The following is an 11,082-nucleotide window of genomic DNA, read 5'->3' on the forward strand; positions in this document are numbered from 1 at the left end:
CTTCTAGGATGAGCTCTAAACATTTAGCTCTCCACAAGATCATGTATAGCAACTGTGATTCCAATTTAAAAGAATAGTTCACAAAGCACTGGATAGCTATGTATCGAGTGGTTGTTATTTAAAGTGCAGCTACTTATAGAGGTCAAATGTGGGCTGAAATTATCGTATGACAGCGAAACTCGGTAGATATTTTAATGCGGTAAAGCGGAAGCGATTTACGCCGAAATTAGTTCCAGTTTTGACCATCAGGTGCAAATCTGGCACGGTGAATGAAAGAAAGACATATAGAAATGTTGCACATGTAATGGATTAGGAAAGGGACGTGGGCAGAAAAGGTCAAACAAGTGAAAATGGCATAAAGTTGATTTTATCATTAGACGCCGCTTACACAGTTTGTTCAGTATGAGCATCGGACATGTCGACGAGTTGCCACATAGCGCCGGATTTGCACTTGGTGGACAAACTTGGAACTATTTTTTTCCAGTGTAAATCGTTTCCACATTAACGCATTAGATTAACTACCAAATTTCGCTGCCACAATACAGCTGACAAAGCACCTCCGTGAGGAAGTGAACTTCAATAATATTCATTACCAATTATAACCACTTAATAAAACAGTTAGCGTAGGAAGAGCATCTCCTCGTCCTCTTATGATATGCAGTAACTGTAAACTGCAAAAGAGGAGTGAAACATAGGGCTATAGTTAGATAGATAGATATATAGCTATCAAACGAAACACGTTTGGATGTCGAAAGGACAATGCGTAAGCCCCTGCAGATGATACAATTTTCTACAGTGAAATATTATCTGATAAAATCTGCACAAATTTAAAGTCAGATCTTGATAAGATCTGAAAATATTACACCTTGCTTTAATATTCAGAAATGTAAAACTGTGTGCATTGCAAAACGAAAAAAATGTAATACCCTTTGACTACAATATCAACGCTTACAAATATATGGGTTTAACAATTTGTGAGAATCTGAAACTGAATAATCATGTAGACTCAGTCGTCGCAAAATGGGGTGGCAGAGTTCAGTTAATTGGGATGATATTGGTAAAATTCAGTCAGTCAACGAAGGATGTAACTTACAAATCACTCAAGCAGGCAATACTACAAAATTGCTCTGGTGTGTGCGACCCATACCGCTTTGAATAATACCAGACGAATGGACACATGGCTGTGCGGTACTAGGCGCTGCAGTCTGGAACCGCACGACCGCTACGGTCGCAGGTTCGAATCCTGCCTCGGGCATGGATGTGTGTGATATCCTTAGGTTAGTTAGGTTTAACTAGATCCAAGTTCTAGGGGACTAATGACCTCAGAAGTTGAGTCTCATAGTGCTCAGAGCCATTTGAATGGACACAGAGTTTTTCCCCCTCACATAATAGTGTCACAGAAAAATTGGGACTGTCGAAGCATTGAAGTAGACAACAACCATACCGCGAAGGCCAGTTGCAATGTTTCAACAACCAGTATTAAGTAAGGATTTAGGAGTACTTTATATCCCCCAACGTGTCGCTCCCTAGAAATCCGGGAACAGAATATTAGATCAAATAGAGTACGTGCAGGAGAAATTAACGTGCAGGAGAAATTTTGCAGTTATTCTTCCCTCGCTCCACACGCGAACAGCAGTTGAAGAGATCCCAATACATGGTAAAATGTAAGCACCTACTACACCGCACTTCACAGTGGTTTGTAGAGTACTGATGTACAGATATTGTTATATCTAGTAGATATATACTATCTTGTAAAAAATATCCGGACATCCCAACTAATGTGTAATAGCCACTGTATGTCAAGGGAGGAGGACCCGCCATTAGAAAAGCAATCGAGGAGTACTGTGTTGTTAGTTTAGAAGCAATGCCAGCAGTGTGGGTCGGTCAGGAGACTCAGTGACCTCGAACATGGGATTCTCATTGGATGTCACCTGACTCCTTCTAGTGCTAGCCGAGTCTACTGCTAGTGACGTGAGTGTGAAGCGGAAAAGCGAAGGAACAACCGTAGCTAATCCAGGACCAGGCAGATGTCATGTACTGACGGACAAAGATCGTCGAGCACTGCAGATGAAATCGGCGGAAGGAATCACTTGTAGATCGCAAAATGCTTCCAGCAGTCCAGCTTGCGCAATAGTGATGCGCCGGGAGTTATAAAGATGACGTCCAACGGTCGAGCAGCTCCTACTAAGCCACATATTTCTGTAGGCAATGCTAAGCGATGCTTTAGATGGTGTAAAGAACGACGCCACTAAACAGTGGATGACTGCAAAGGAATGGTTTGAGATGATGAATGATGCTATCCCCTGTGGGAATACCATGGAATGGTTTGGATTTGCTGAGTGTGTCATGTGTAGTGCCATCAGTAGAGTATGGAAAATGTGATATTACGGTATGTGGGCGTTTCTCGTGCCTAGGGTATGATCCTCTTGTTGTAGTTAAGAAAACACTAAACGAGAAAGCATATAAAGACAATTTATAGCACTGTGTGCTACATACAGTAGAGGAACAGTTCGGAGACAATGATTGACAGTATGAGAATGCAGCGTGTCATAAAGCATCATCTGTGAGGCAATGGTGTGGGTACAGTAACATTCCTGAAATCGATTTGCCTGTCTAGAGTCGCGACCTGAAGCCAGTGGAACGCCTTTGGGATGAGTTAGAACGTCTATCTGCTCCAAGCCCCAGCATCCAACATCATAACCTTCTCTGGTTTCGGCTCCCGAGGAAGATTGGGCTGCCATTCCTCCGGAAACAGACACATCCTCCAGCAGAGTTCCACCTACCACAGAGGAGAAGGATGAACGCGCCCTATATTAATGTCCACTAATAAGTGTCCGCATGCTTTGCTTCAGATAGTGTAGGTAAATGTAAATGTCGTGTGACTAGGGCCTCCCGTCGGGTAGACTGTTCGCCGCGTGGAAGTCTTTCGATTTTACGCCACGTCGGCGACTTGCACGTCGATGGGGATGAAATTATGATGATTAGGACACCACAACACCCAGTCCGTGAACGGAGAAAATCTCCGACCCAGCCGGGAATCGAACCCGGGCCCTTAGGATTGACGTTCTGTCGCGCTGACTACTTAGCTATCGGGGGCGGACACAGTGTAGACTGACAATACAGATTACATTGTTCTATACAGATTTAAAAAGATAACATCGATTCTGCATAAAGGTAATTAAAAAGATGTTTCAAACACACATTGAAATGGTATAGAAATGTTTTTCGAGTTATGTTTGTGGTCTTCATTGGTCTACGTCTATAGGGAGAGAGGTGGCGCAGGGTTAAGTGCACTGGACCGACTCTCTGCGACTCTCTGCGACTTACCTTCTGTGGTCATCAGTCGCCTAGAACTTAGAACTAATTAAACCTAACTAACCTAAGGGCATCACACACATCCATTCCCGAGGCAGGATTCGAACCTGCGACCGTAGCGGTCGCTCGGCTCCAGACTGTAGCGCCTAGAACCGCACGGCCTATCGACTGTCGTTTTTTGTTTGTAGTTCACTTCTGCTGTTTGAGTTTACATATTGTCATCTTGTCACCTAGAGATAATGAATGGAGTTGTGAACGCTAGAAAACGGAGTGCCTCGTGTAAAATCGGAAAATTTCCGACATATTCTTCATTATAGAATCATAGCAAGGGAGGCAGCCAGAGACATTTCCGCCGTGTACGGGGATAATGTCTCTCTACAGAGAGCAGCACGGAAATGGCTCTGTCGTTTCAAGGAGGATGATTTTGACACTAGTCCTTCTTCAGATCAGGAAGATTTTTTAAAGATTGTTTAAACGCATTAATCCACTATGATCCACGTCACTGTACTCGAGGACTGGCGAATGTGATGAACTGTCATTATTCCACAATCATGCGACATTTGCAAGCAATGGGGAAGGTTCAAGAATCGGGTGTATGAGTCAAATCAAGTTTTTAAATTCACGAATCGTTAACCTATTAGAGACAAAGCTGAACCGAGCTCCTACGGCCTCTCACAAGAGCATAAAAAGCAAGATGTACGCTGGAAGCTCTTGATGCCAGTAACTGTCATTTGTAGCCAGCATCGTTGTCAATGGTGGCCGCGCCTCTATTACAACGGCTGACGTCTATGCTGGCTGCGTGGTGCCATTATAGCTCGCTGCGGAGATCACCGGGAGCATGCTAATGCTCGTTCAGCGCTGACCAGTAACTCTCGTTCATCTGTCATTTCTGTTCAAGGTTTTTCAGCGAATAACCGGTAGACAAATATGTAGATGGAATTGTGATTTACCTTTGTGTGGTGTTCTCCTTTGCGACTAAATACCTTTTGAATATTAGTCTACGCGTTTCACATACTTTATTTTTTAAACATGCCCAGTATTGTTATTTCTTGATAATTTGTCTCGCATGTGCCGTGATGCACTGGTGTCTGATTTCTAGAAGTTTGTCACTCCCCTGTTTCTCCGTTTGAATGCGAAACATTTTAGGTTAAGGCATGACCGGAACTGCTACTGATATCAATTGAGACAAATATACTGTTACCGGTCACAGTTTGTTTTGTTTCTACCACGTGTTTCAGAGGTATCTTCAGGTCGATTTTTGTTGCTAACACGAAATGTATGTGTTGTGTTTGCTATTTGAGGTAAACTACCGCACTTTCGGTAGAAAATACAAAAACAAAGCACTATTTTAGTATAAGGCTCGTAGTTTTGTGGAGATCTTTGAATGGAAAGATGAACAAAAATGTAAATGTAAAATTAAAAGTACCTCCGGGGGCTACGGGCTCCTTCTATTGTATTAAATCGTCTAAAGCACACATGCATTGTAAACACTGAATTGAGCTAGGATGGTATCTATCTAGACCTAAAAAAGTACAAATAAGATACGAAATAATAATGTTGCCAACTGTGGCAAAAACAGAAACAAAACAATATTTTGGATTGCGTGTAAAAGAACATTGGAGGTGTTTGGTTGCGTAGGTGAAGACAAATATAAATATAAATAACTCCAGTCCTCACAGTCTTTTTATCTCACGTTTACATGTGAGTAAGCAGGATGGCCTGTTATAAACAATCATTTTCAATCTGTTTCTCTGTATTTAATGGCAGTACCTAAACGGTTTGTTGCACTGGTGCTTGTAACAGCTTTGTCAAAGAAGTCCTGTTTACATTACGAGATTATCGAAAGGGAATGTGATTAGCCGTAGTGTAGTGTCAAGATAATGAATGATGTTCTCCGCAGAATTGGCCAAGATAGGAACTTAGAGGAAACACTGAGGAAAAGCAGGATGATAGGACATAAGATATCAGGCAACAATTTCCATGGTACTAGAGATAGCTGTAGGGGAAGACAGAGACTGGAATACATCCAGCAAATAATTGAGATGTAGGGTGAATGTGCTAATCGACATGAAGAGATTGGCACAATTGAGGAATTCGTGTCAGACCTCTTCGAACCAGTCAGAAAACAGATGACATCAAATAAAGTTGTTCGTGTCTATAGTGAATACCACTATTGGAGAGTAGCTATAAGGCGTAATCCAAGTGAGGGTGATCGGCGAGAGGCTTTCGATTTGCTTGAGACCGGTCAGTCAGCACTCTTTCCATTGCGTTAGAAATGACTGATGAAAACAAGTGGTACCCAAAGAACAGCAATTCATGTACATTGCTTAGGTTGTCAAAACTTAAAAATTTATTAGTGTTCCTAAAACCCAAATTTTCCCCAGAACCAGTTCACAACTGCGCAGAGTAAAACCGATTCGTTGGACCTCGACCGAAGGGCTGCACTCACATCCGTGATAAACTGTAATAGTCACGGTGAGTGGACAGGGACAGACCGTGGTGACGTTCTCAGATGGATCTCCTTTCATTTTTCAAACAGGCCGACTCTGTGCTCTAGTGTTCAGCGTCAATGCGTATTCACGTGAAGGTCATGGGGTCAATTCACAGAGTATGTATATCTGCGCATCTTCTCGACATCAGACCGGCCTAAACACGTGAGTTTGGGACGACACAGTCTACAATTTTCGGTAATAGGGAAACTTGAGTACTACACGAATTCACCTTGTTTTATGAATGCTTCTGTACGTTTGTGTTTTAGTAACAGCTATGGTGCAGTACTTTCATTGCCACAGATGTAAAGAGAAGTATGTGAAATGTGAAAGGAGAACCAGCTACTTTTCGTAGATACGTACAACAAATGTACACTGTTTAAGAGCCAAAAAAACTGGTACACTTGCCGAACATCGTGTAGAGCCTCCGCGAGCACGCAAAATTGCCTCAACACGATGTGGAATGGACTCGAATAATATCTAAAGTAGTGCTGGAAGGAACTGATACCATGACTCCTGCAGGGCTGTTCATAAATTCGTAAGTACGACGGATGGAGATCTCCTCTGAACAGGACGTTGTAAGGCATCTCAGATATGCTTAGTTATTTTCATGAGTTTGGTGGACAGCTGAAGTGTTTAAACTCAGAAGAGTGTTCCTGGAGCCACTCTGTAGCAATTCTGGACATGTGGGATATCGTATTGTCCTGCTGGAATTGTCGAAGTCCAACGAAATATACAGTGGACATGAATGGATGCAGGTGATCAGACAGGATGCTTACGTACGTGTCACCTGTCAGAGTCCCAACTAGACGTGTCACTCCACTACACACGTCCCACACCATTACAGAGCTTCCACCAGCTTGAACAGTCCCCTGCTGACATGCAGGGTTCATGGATTCATGAGGTTGTCTCCATACCCGTACACGTCCATCCGCTCGGTACAATTTGAAATGAGACCCGTCCGACCAGGCAACATGTTTCCAGTCATCAACAATACAATGTCGGTGACGATGGGCCCAGGCGAGGCATAAAGTTTTGTGTCGTGCAGTTATCAACGGTACACGAGTGGGCCTTCGGCTCCAAAAGCCCATATCGATGATGTTTCGTTGAATGGTTCGCACGCTGACACTTGTTGATGGCCCAGCATTGAAATTTGTAGCAGTTTGCAGAAGGGTTGCACTTCTGTCACCGATTCTCTTCAGTCGTCGTCGGTCCCGTTCTTGCAGGATCTTTTTCCGGCCGCAGCGATGTCGGAATATGATGTTTTACCGGATTCCTGATATTCACAGTACACTCGTGAAATGGTCGTCCAGGAAAATCCCTACTTCATCGCTACGGCGCCGATGCTGTGCCCCATCGCTCGTGCGCCGAACACCACGTTCACACTCATTTAAATCTTGATAACCTGCAATAGTAGCAGCAGCAACCGATATAACAGCTGCGCCAGACACTTGTCTTATATAGGCGTTTCCGGCCGCTGCGTCGTATTCTGCCTGTTTACATACTCTGTATTTGAATACCCGTGCTTATACCAGTTGCTTTGGCGCTTCAGTGTGTGCTTGTGTCATATATATGTTACATATTGAAAAAATTCGAGACGCGGAATTGTGGAGAAAATTTTCGCGATTTTAAGGCCGTTGTTTACGAGAAAAGCGCTAGATAAATTTGCTAGTATTTGAGTAGACTTCCAATCAGTGTATACATATTGGTGCTATGTTCAACCACACATAAAATTTATATAAGACAGTCTGATTAATTTCCTCCAGTTTACGCAGATTTTCAAACCCCTGTATGTATCTAAGTGTTTCTGCATAGGACAGTTTCTTTTTCAGTATCATTGTAACGTAATTTATTAGAACAGATTCGACAATATGAATCATGCAATTGAAAAACAAGAAAATAAAATACTGTTGGCTGTCACTTCCTCTGTCACTCCAAAACTCTAGCATTGATCATGTATTTTTTTTTTATTTTTTCTGCGCAATGTATGGTTTTATTTTTCTTATGAGACAGCGAAAAAATTTTATAAAATTTACTTGTGTGTATAAACTAGAAGGGTAAATCAAGAAAAACTGAAACTAATAGTGGACAAGCAAGCGTGTAAATTCTTTGCCGTATTTACTGTAACAATCCCATAGTTCCCAGTGTATCGTTTTTTGTGACACTTCGAGTCGTCTACAGTGTCATTGTAATAATTAATTAGAACAGACATTCTACGATAGGAATAAGTGCAGTGGAAAATGTAGAAAAATATTGCTGGCTGTCAATTCTTAGTCTGTTACTGAAAAAACGTAAATAAAGTGCAATCTGAGCTGTGATAATGTGGCGAAAAAGTACAAAAATGGTTCAAATGGCTCTACGCACTATGGCACTTAACATCTGAGGTCATCAGTCCCCTAGACTTGGAACTAATTAAACCTAACTAGCCTGAGGACATCACAAACCTCACTGCCCGAGGCAGGATTCGAACCTGCGACCGTACCAGCCGCGTGGTTCCGGACTGAAGCGCCTAGAACCACTCGAAAAAGTACAATACCATTGCTCTTCACATCTTTAAACCAACTTCAGTTCCTGGTACCAACTTGTTAATATGTTCGTAAAACGCTTATACAAAGTTTCACGGTGCTTCTGAAGGTGATCTATCTGTAGCAGCGAAGTATTAACCCTCAAAATACGCTAAGCCCTGAAGGGGATAAAATGCGCTGACGTTAAATCTCGTGATTTGAGTTGCAGGAGATGCTGCGAATAGAATTCTCGTTCTGTACATCTGAATGCTGAGTGTATAGATATTTATACTCTATGTTTCAATTTCTGTTGCCAGCCTCGAGTTTTTCGTTGGTGAATATATCTGTGACGGAGTGCACTTAGCCTCTGTAGCCAAATGAAAAGTTGCAGGTGTAAATAAGCAGCAACCTCCACATACAAGCTGCCGAAGTCGCGTCAGGATTGAAAGGTTTGCGCGTTTCGATACAACATAAAAATTATTTATTTTAATATAACGAACTCCTCCGGATAGTCTGAAGGGTACGAGGAAAAACCGAAACTTAGCAATTACGTTATATGTGTAGTCATTGTGTACCTTGGAACATCGAAAATGGCACACCAAAAGGGAGCATCGGATAGAAATCATACAGATGACAGATTTACTTGATCTCAAAATCAGGTCATGCAAACGAATACTGTGAATACAAGCAGACAAATAAAGTGCAACATCTATAATGCATCGGATCACCTTTTGCTGCAATACATGCGATCCAGCATCTTACTAGTTAGTCGTCTGAGGTTTTCCTGGGGCAGACTGGCTCATAAATCTTCAACAGCCACCTCCAAATCAGATACAGAAGGACACGGCGGCATCTGGAGTTTCAGCTGGTCCCAGACATCCTCCGTAGGGGACAAGTCCGGGGTGCAGGCTGGCTATGGAAGAATCGGAACATGACGTAAGACGTCTTGAGCAACTCTACCTGCATGCGGACGAGTATTATCTTGCTGTAAAAGGGTTCCTGGTAGACCACGTAGGAAAGGTTCCACAAAGGGGCGAAGAGTGTCTTCAGCAGAAAGATAATATCATCAAGTACCACAGTTATAGGGGCAGCCTATGGTAGGCTTGACCCTCCAGACCGTTACGCCAGCACGACAGTGTGGTCAGAACTGTACCTTTCATCAGGCTACCAGGCTGCCTCTACACCCAGAAGCGGTTATCATCCGTCCCCAGACCGAATCGAGGTTCATCACTAAACACCATGTTTTGCCAGTTTATATCAGTCGACGTCGTTCTGGCTTCGCACCAGTATAGACAGTCACCAATGTCATGGTATTAACGGCAGTACAGGGAAATGGCGCCTGGATTGCACATTCGTTTCTTCAAAACGTCTCGAAATGCTTTGTGGAACAACTGGCATCCGTGCATCCGTTTGTATCGTGGAGCAAGTCACTGTAGGATCCCTGATCGCTTGCTGCACGGTCCTTCAATCATCTTGTCACGTGGTCTTCCTGGTCACTCCACTGATCCCAACAGCTTCCAACGGAACACTCCGAACGATCGACCTGGCAAGGCGCACGGCGAGTCGACCAGCCTTTGGTTTTCGTGCCGATAATTTGATTGTGCCCTTCTGAAACTGGCTTACCTGTGACAAATGTCGTCTAACACGTCTGCCTGGTATTCTGCGCCCACTAATGTTCTCCTCGAGTCGGAGTGTAATCGACACGCGTATGACTCGTCCACTATGCGTCGTTTACATAGGGCCCCTGCCCGGCTGCAGGGTCACTGCAGGGTCTGTGTATGCGTACACTGGCACCAAACGTGGGTAGTTTGTATAACGGATCTCACTGTACTTATTGGCCTTTCTTCCCTCTGGGTGCACTATTTTCTGCGTCCCTGAGGGTACACTGATCAGCCAGTACATTATGACCGCCGATCCATTATTGATATAAGCCCGTCCAGGCGATAGCAGTGTCACCTGAGGGGATGTGACTGTTAGTCATACACACGCAAGTCTGATGTAGTATCAGTAAGCATGCTATTTCTGTGTAGAATGGGTAAGGCACGCGTTCTATCTGAGTTTGACAAAGGGGCAGATTGTGATGGTCCAGAGGCTCAGCACGAGCATTTCGGAAAATACCTGATTTTTCGGGTGTTCGAGGAGTGCTGTGGTGAATGTCTTCAGCAAATGGCGAAACCAAGGAGGAAACCACCGCCAGACGTCGTGGGGTTGGGTGGCCACCCCTCATGACAGATGTCGGACGTCGTAGGTTGGGCAGACTGGTACAACAGGACAGACTGCGAACTGTAGGAGAACCAACAACAGATTTTAATGCTGAGCAGATTACAGATATGTTTGAACACACAATGTACCGAACACTCCTAATGAAAGACCTCCGCAGGGGACGACCCATTCATGTGCCAATTTAACACCACGACAAAGGCAACTATTACTGAAATGGGCGCATGATCATCGGCACTGGACATTGGCGCATGGCAGAGCGTTGCATGGTCTGATGAATCCCGATAATGTCTTCATCATGCAGAAGGGATGGTGTTAATCTGTCGTCTTCCAGGGGAACAGCTCCTTGACGCCTGTACTGCGGGATGGAGACAAGCTGGCGGCGGCTACATTATTATCTGGGGAACATTCACGTGGATATCCATGGGTCCTGTGGATCTCGTGCAAGGCACCATAGCCGCCTACGGGTATCGTACACTGGTTGCAGACCACGTACACCGTTTTATGAAGTTCATGTTTCCCGACGGCAGTGGCATTTTTCAGCAAGACACTGC

The sequence above is a fragment of the Schistocerca nitens genome, chromosome 1, assembly GCF_023898315.1.
Source record: "Schistocerca nitens isolate TAMUIC-IGC-003100 chromosome 1, iqSchNite1.1, whole genome shotgun sequence".
Taxonomy (NCBI): Eukaryota; Metazoa; Arthropoda; class Insecta; order Orthoptera; family Acrididae; genus Schistocerca; species Schistocerca nitens.